Source organism: Bolinopsis microptera, chromosome 9, assembly GCF_026151205.1.
Source record: "Bolinopsis microptera isolate Bmic1 chromosome 9, MBARI_Bmic_1.0, whole genome shotgun sequence".
NCBI classification, from domain to species: Eukaryota; Metazoa; Ctenophora; class Tentaculata; order Lobata; family Bolinopsidae; genus Bolinopsis; species Bolinopsis microptera.
In genome coordinates this window covers 8,081,397-8,087,619 of record NC_087080.1, presented here as the reverse complement: position 1 = coordinate 8,087,619, position 6,223 = coordinate 8,081,397, and the positions used below count along the sequence as shown (strand labels likewise).

At 36.7% G+C, this 6,223-nt stretch overlaps 1 protein-coding gene across 1 annotated transcript in view; it reads right to left on the bottom strand.

Annotated features, from left to right (window-relative positions):
* Positions 1–6,223, bottom strand: part of LOC134820849 (vasculin-like protein 1) — a 632,099-nt gene that overhangs the window by 619,352 nt on the left and 6,524 nt on the right. The window lies entirely within an intron of this gene.

Here is a 6,223-nt window from a genome sequence, read left to right as displayed (position 1 = left end):
CTTTTGTAAAACAGGCGTACATGGGAAAAAAGGGGGGATGCTCATCGATAACAGTTCACGTGATGGTTTGTGGTAAAAATACTATTCTTCGTTCCTGGAAAAATTGCGGAAAAAAGGAATGTGACATCAACAGATACAATTCACTGCAAAAAGGTCCCCAAAATGGAAGACATTACTACAGACTACAGATGTGTCCTCTACAATCAAGGTAACAAATCACGAGTAAACCGTAGAGGACAGACAGCTTTTAACATTTGTATCTTCCACAAGACTTTCAAGAAAATTGAGGATACTCCAGAGGATTATCATTTATTTCACGAGCTTCAAACGAGTACTCTACAAGTCTACACTCTACAGTAAACAGATTACCTCCGACGCGATGTATCAGCACCCTTGTTCTTGGATCTATTTTATCTATACTATATTTTTAAACTTGACGAATCCCCCGGGCCAACGGGCGCAACGGGGACAAAAACACTGAAAATTGACCAAAAAAACCCCAGGGTTGTGAAAAAACGTGAATGGTAAACTCAAAAAACGTTCAAAACGTGCTTTTTACTATTTTTTTTCTAAAAAACGAGAAAAAAACGAGAAAAAACGTTCGCATAATCTAATCAAGCAGACTGACGCGAAAATTCAAAATGTAGCGGTATGACCAATCAAACTTGCCAGTTGTGTTGACCAGGCATGGGCTCCAGCGATTTATTTCTTGGGTGCAACTTGGTGCGAAGCACCAAGGAGATTCACATTTCACATACAGCGCCGAAGGCGCCGCTGCGGCAGGGGTCTGGGGGCGCAGCCCCCTTTTCTGAGGGGGGTCCTAGGGGGGCGAAGCCCCTCGGAAAATTTTGCGTTTTTAGAAGCTAATAACCTTACCAGAAAGTGTCTGAATTAACTTGAAGAGTTCAATCAAACATAATGTTTTAAATGTGAAAATAAAGGTAAAAATATTTTAATAACAATTAAAACATAATTGACACTGTACTGAGACTGTTAACTTGTTAAATTGAACACAACTCTGCGGTTGCTCTCAGCAAACTTGTCAATAATGACGCAATGTCTATAGTTTTGGGACAAGCTCCTTTTCGTGACTGGAAGGGGGTAGTCACTTCTCCTCTCGTTCACTGAAGACTGCCAATTTGCTTAAGTGATTGGGGCCCAGGCCCTCAGTGTTGTACTTCGTGGTTCGTTTACTGGTAGTTGGTGACCGTCAAAACTTTGTAAATTTCCGATAAATCACAACGTTTTTTAAATAAAAATACGCAAAAAACCTGTTAAAAAAAAAAAAAACCGCAAAAAACGCTCCAATTCAAAAAAACGTAAAACACGGTATTTCACAACCCTGCAAAAACCGACCATTTTTTCCTGACCCATTTGGAGCTCGCAAATGGAGTTGGGGAACCTTTGGGGATTTTTTTAGCAGGGTTGTAGAAAAAAGAACAAATAGGAGACATCTTCTTAGAATTTGATTTTAGGCTTTAGATTTTGTATAATTGACGTCGAAAGTGAGTAGAATAAAAACGTTAGAAAAATTTAGCGTTTTTTTTAAAAAGCAAAGGTTTACTGCGTCGCGTCGTTCCCTTAGCAACATCAAAAAATTGCACGTCGCGAGCAACTACAGTTTTACCCCAACGCGCGTTGTCCATGCTTTATGATCCCGTAATCACTTAAAAGCTTAAAGCCCTTCACATTTACGCTCAAAATTATTATATCCATAACTTTGGTTGTGAATTGTGATTGATAATTTTTGATGCAGTAAAAAGTATCGTTTAGGAAATTTCCGAAATACTACAACGTTGTCGTCATTGTCAAATAAAATCCATACTTTTTTTTTACAGTACAGGTTTTAGACCCAAAATATTGAAGAGGTAGAGAAATTGAAACATAATGATGATTTTTTAAATTTCCTCGAACAAAAGGCTAAAATGCTTTCAATGGAATTAAACAAGAATTGAACATGAAATGATCAAGGGAACACTACGGCCCCGATTTTGAAGCGAAGAAAAAATTTCAAATCACTTATAAACTTATAAATTTTATAATGGTTGGATAGTTCCATTACCATCCTTTAAAAACCTTAATAACATTCCGTATTCTGGTTCCCTTTTTTAAAAAGCTTAATTACTCCTCTGCTCCATTTGTCCATACTCCATTGTCCAACTTCATGTGTGCCGACAAATTGCTTATGCTTCAATAAAATAATAAGTACATAATATCGTAAAGCATAACAGTCGTTGTCAAGGGACGAATAATATAAGAGGTTGTTTCAAAAAAAAATCATGCGGAAGGAATTTGAGAGATTGAGTGTAAATGTCTGAATATTTTTGGGGGGGGCAACATTCCGGGACTTAACAATCCGAAAGACCCGATACAAAACTACATTTCTGAATTTTTTTCAGCATCCTTCATAGAATTAGATGCGGCATTTATTTACGGAATATGATTTCTCTAAATTGGTTGAGTTATCTGGATTCTGGAAGTTTAATTTGTGGGGAATTTTAAATATATACTTTTTATAAAAATCGACTTTTTTACAAACATGTTCAAATCATATAATTACTATTATAATGATAATAGTAATTTTTTCTTTTTTATACGTTTACTGTGGTATTTCAAATCGACTATTTACATAGCATAGATCATTTCCTGGGTGGGCGTAAAAAAATATGAAGCGTTCAAGATGAACTCGTTGGAATAAATTAAATTTTGGAATCCCTTGCCTGTTTTAAGACTCCTGTTACAATTTTAAAATAAGACTAAGCTAGTCCCGGGCTTACCCCAAATTTTCTTTTTTTTTCCCGGAAAGTCTGTACTTGTAGTCAAGGGAAACTGATAAGCAAACTAAAACGCTCTTTAAAAGTGACCCGTCATTTATTATCGCAAAAAAAGTATACATATGCGGTTAACAAAAGTAATCTGAATTTCTGAATCATCACCTGAGCAGAGCTTTACACATTGACTTTCAGCCACGCACGTGGTAACCACGTGGTTGTCATGGTGACCAATCGCTGATGTTTCAGTGTCCCGTGACCAGTGGGGAGGATTTCAGGTAACCCAAAGGAGTTCTAATATTTTTATTTCCCTCTTTGAAAACCACCCAAAAAAGCTCCAGGCTTATTATTTTTATTGTTAGGAAGATGAGGCTAATTGTTAGGTTGGAACAGTACGTTACTTTTTATGATTAAGTTACGCTTTATAAATTTATAATTAACTTATTAAAGTTATAATGCCATAAATTTTCGTCTCTCGCGATGAAATTTTTGTCAAATTTTGAAGAAAAATCTATTTTTAATCCTGCAGCGTGTTTTTTGCGTCACCGGAATTAGCTTTTTTCGCCAAATACCCCGAAAAGTAATAAGTATTTTTATTGGTCTTTGTAAAATGGGGTAATTTGTAGATAAATATGTTCGTTGTGTAAGTTGTAAGTGGTTATATATGGTTGTATATTAGTTAAAATGCATTTGAAGTCTCTTTTCATTTGTTTATCAAAAGTTTGCCAAAAATTGAATCAGCAAGTGGCCAAAATCAGTTTTTGGTCAATAAATCCAAAATTTGGCATTTTTGGCTTTAAAGTTAAATGTAACTTACCACCCCCCTTTCTCTGAGTTTGTTAAAGATGAAATGCTGCCTGCACCTCGTACACTTTTTATACGCTGGTTTGGCTGTAGCAGGTCCAGTTCTTTCGTTTTGTCGCTCCACTTTGGCCAAATGATCGTCCGCCGTCATCCTCCGATTAAAACAACCAAGAAAACCCCCTTTAACAAAACTTAGGAACACTTGGATCAAGATTCAAAACCAAGACTCGTTTACCGAGGAGGGGAAAGAGCAAGAAAAGGTAAGGCGTTTCAAATGTGTTCAACCGAAAAAATAGGAAATTTTTGGCATGATTAAATAGACGTGACTGTAACTGATCCCGTGACGATTGTTACTAGCATTTCTACCAGGAATTGTTAATTAATTGTTTTAAGTTAGCAGCGTTTAATTGGGCTGACACCGGGACACTGCTAATTGGCAGCTTGATTGGTATTCGAATAGTTAAACATTCGCCGTGTGATTGTGATCAAAAAAGTTCACTTAAGATGTCAGGCAGCAATCACCCGAGGGCCACAGCAGTGGGTGGGCAAAAGATTACACAGTTATCCCCGTTTTTATCTCTAAGTGGGGTGCCGGGTGGTCATAAGATTTTATATCATTTGAAATTTTCAGCCTTATGTTCACATATTGGCGTTTAAAAACTTGAATTTGAAAGGGTAAAAAATTTTGGGCTTGTGACTGAAAAGGACCTTTTAAGCGTACTTTGAGTGCAAAACAGTGACCTTTAAGCTAAACCCCTGACTATGTACGGAACTCAACCCGAATTTCTAAACCCAAACCTTAGTAACAACATTAGTTTTATAACCTGAATCTTAAGCTTGATCCCTGTTCGATTTTAGATTTTTACCATCGATAATTTGTTTTTTTTTGCGTCAAACCCTGATTAAATAAACACGAAATCTTAAAATTGAGTTAAAGGTTCCTTTCAGGTGCGCATCTGATCCCTGAAATCAAAAATTAAAATGATTTCCTCGTATCACCACATTGCTGTTTCACACTTAGAAACACTGTGGACAGTTGTAGAGTAGTCGAGCAAGTAGATAAAATGCTATCTAATAGCCATTTTTGGAGCCAAAAATTTGTTTTTGTTTTTAAGGGAAGAATTAGTTAGGGAATTGAGAATATTTTCTGGGAACTAATTTGCTACAAGCATTCCTGTGCAGGAATCTGAAATTATCCACCCAAAGAGTTGTAAAGGTAAGATCTGATGGGCCCACAATTCAATTTCTTGAGTTTTATTTTCTCCAGGCGCCTAAAAAAACAACTTTAAAAAATATATTTTTTCCCCAATAGGAAAGGGCACTCAGCTCAATAGGTGGTGGAAAAACTGCCGCTAGGGGACATGGTCATATTATTATTAGGGCAAGCTCGCCAATTTTTAACCGACCTAAAAATTTATTAAAAGTCTGCTTATACCTCCCTTTTCCCAACGAATATTAGGAAAATGGGACCAAAAAAAAAATCAACGATTTTCAATTTTGTTCCAAAAAAAATTAAGATATCTCGATTCGCGGATGGTCTGAGCATTTTCAAAACCATCATTCGCCTGCCATAATATGACCATAGCGGATGCATTTTGCACCCCCTAGCGAGCTCCTGAGTGCCTTCCTAATGGAATACACTTACCTGGGGACCCCAGGCTATATAATAATGTCCATAAACACGATCTAGGATTCGGGCGGAAATGACAGGCTGAGCGCCGCCCAGTAAGGAATATACATTTTGAACGTTTGTTTCGTGTACTACGCCTGGAAAAAAATAGGTTTAGTGTTCTACTTCTTATAGCTAGTTGTGCCCATCAGATCTGCTTTAATAACTTTTTTGAGTGCAAGTGGTTCCTTGATAAAGATAATAAAGCCCTGCACAGAAATGATTGTGGCAAATTAGTTCCCATGTGGTTTTTTATTTATTTTTTTTTATCCCTAACTGAATCAGATGGCTCTCTAACAGTTGGCTATAAATACTCAGCGCTTACTTGTGTTTCGTTTGGCTATGAGCCGGCCCGTTAGAGCAGAGGGCGGGAGGATTATTTTTAAAAACAAAGCCCCGTCCGGGTGGGTGGGAAGGAACTGGTTACTCTGTTACTGTGTTAGATGTTACGGTATAATAGCCAATGGCTGTTCCACAAATTAATTCACATGCCAAGGACTTAACAATATATTAATCATCATGTCTAGTTATGAGCTAATATTATTTTGTTTTATGATTATTTTTGATTATTATTTTTTGAAGAAAAATTTTTTTTTCATAAAACAAAACGTTTTCAAAGCCATTATGCCTATAAATGTCATCGGGTTTTTTTCAATAAATCGTCGCCCCACCCAAACTCCCGAAACATGAACAAGCAACAAAAAAATTTAAAAATTGAGATCACCTCATTAAATTTAAAGCAAAAAATTACCCAGAAGTCAAAAATTACCTTTCCTCTTTAAGTTTAAGAAATCTTGAGTTTCCACGTAGCAAGACTAGGGACGGCGAGCCAAAAGATAAACTGAAAATCAAAGTATGGGCATTATACGGGAGTAGCTGGTGACGTGAACATGCTTGGAAAAAGTTTGCACCATGTCAATTGTAATAGGGTATCTGGCGGATGTATTGTATGAGCTACTCGTGCAAAAAACCATTTTTT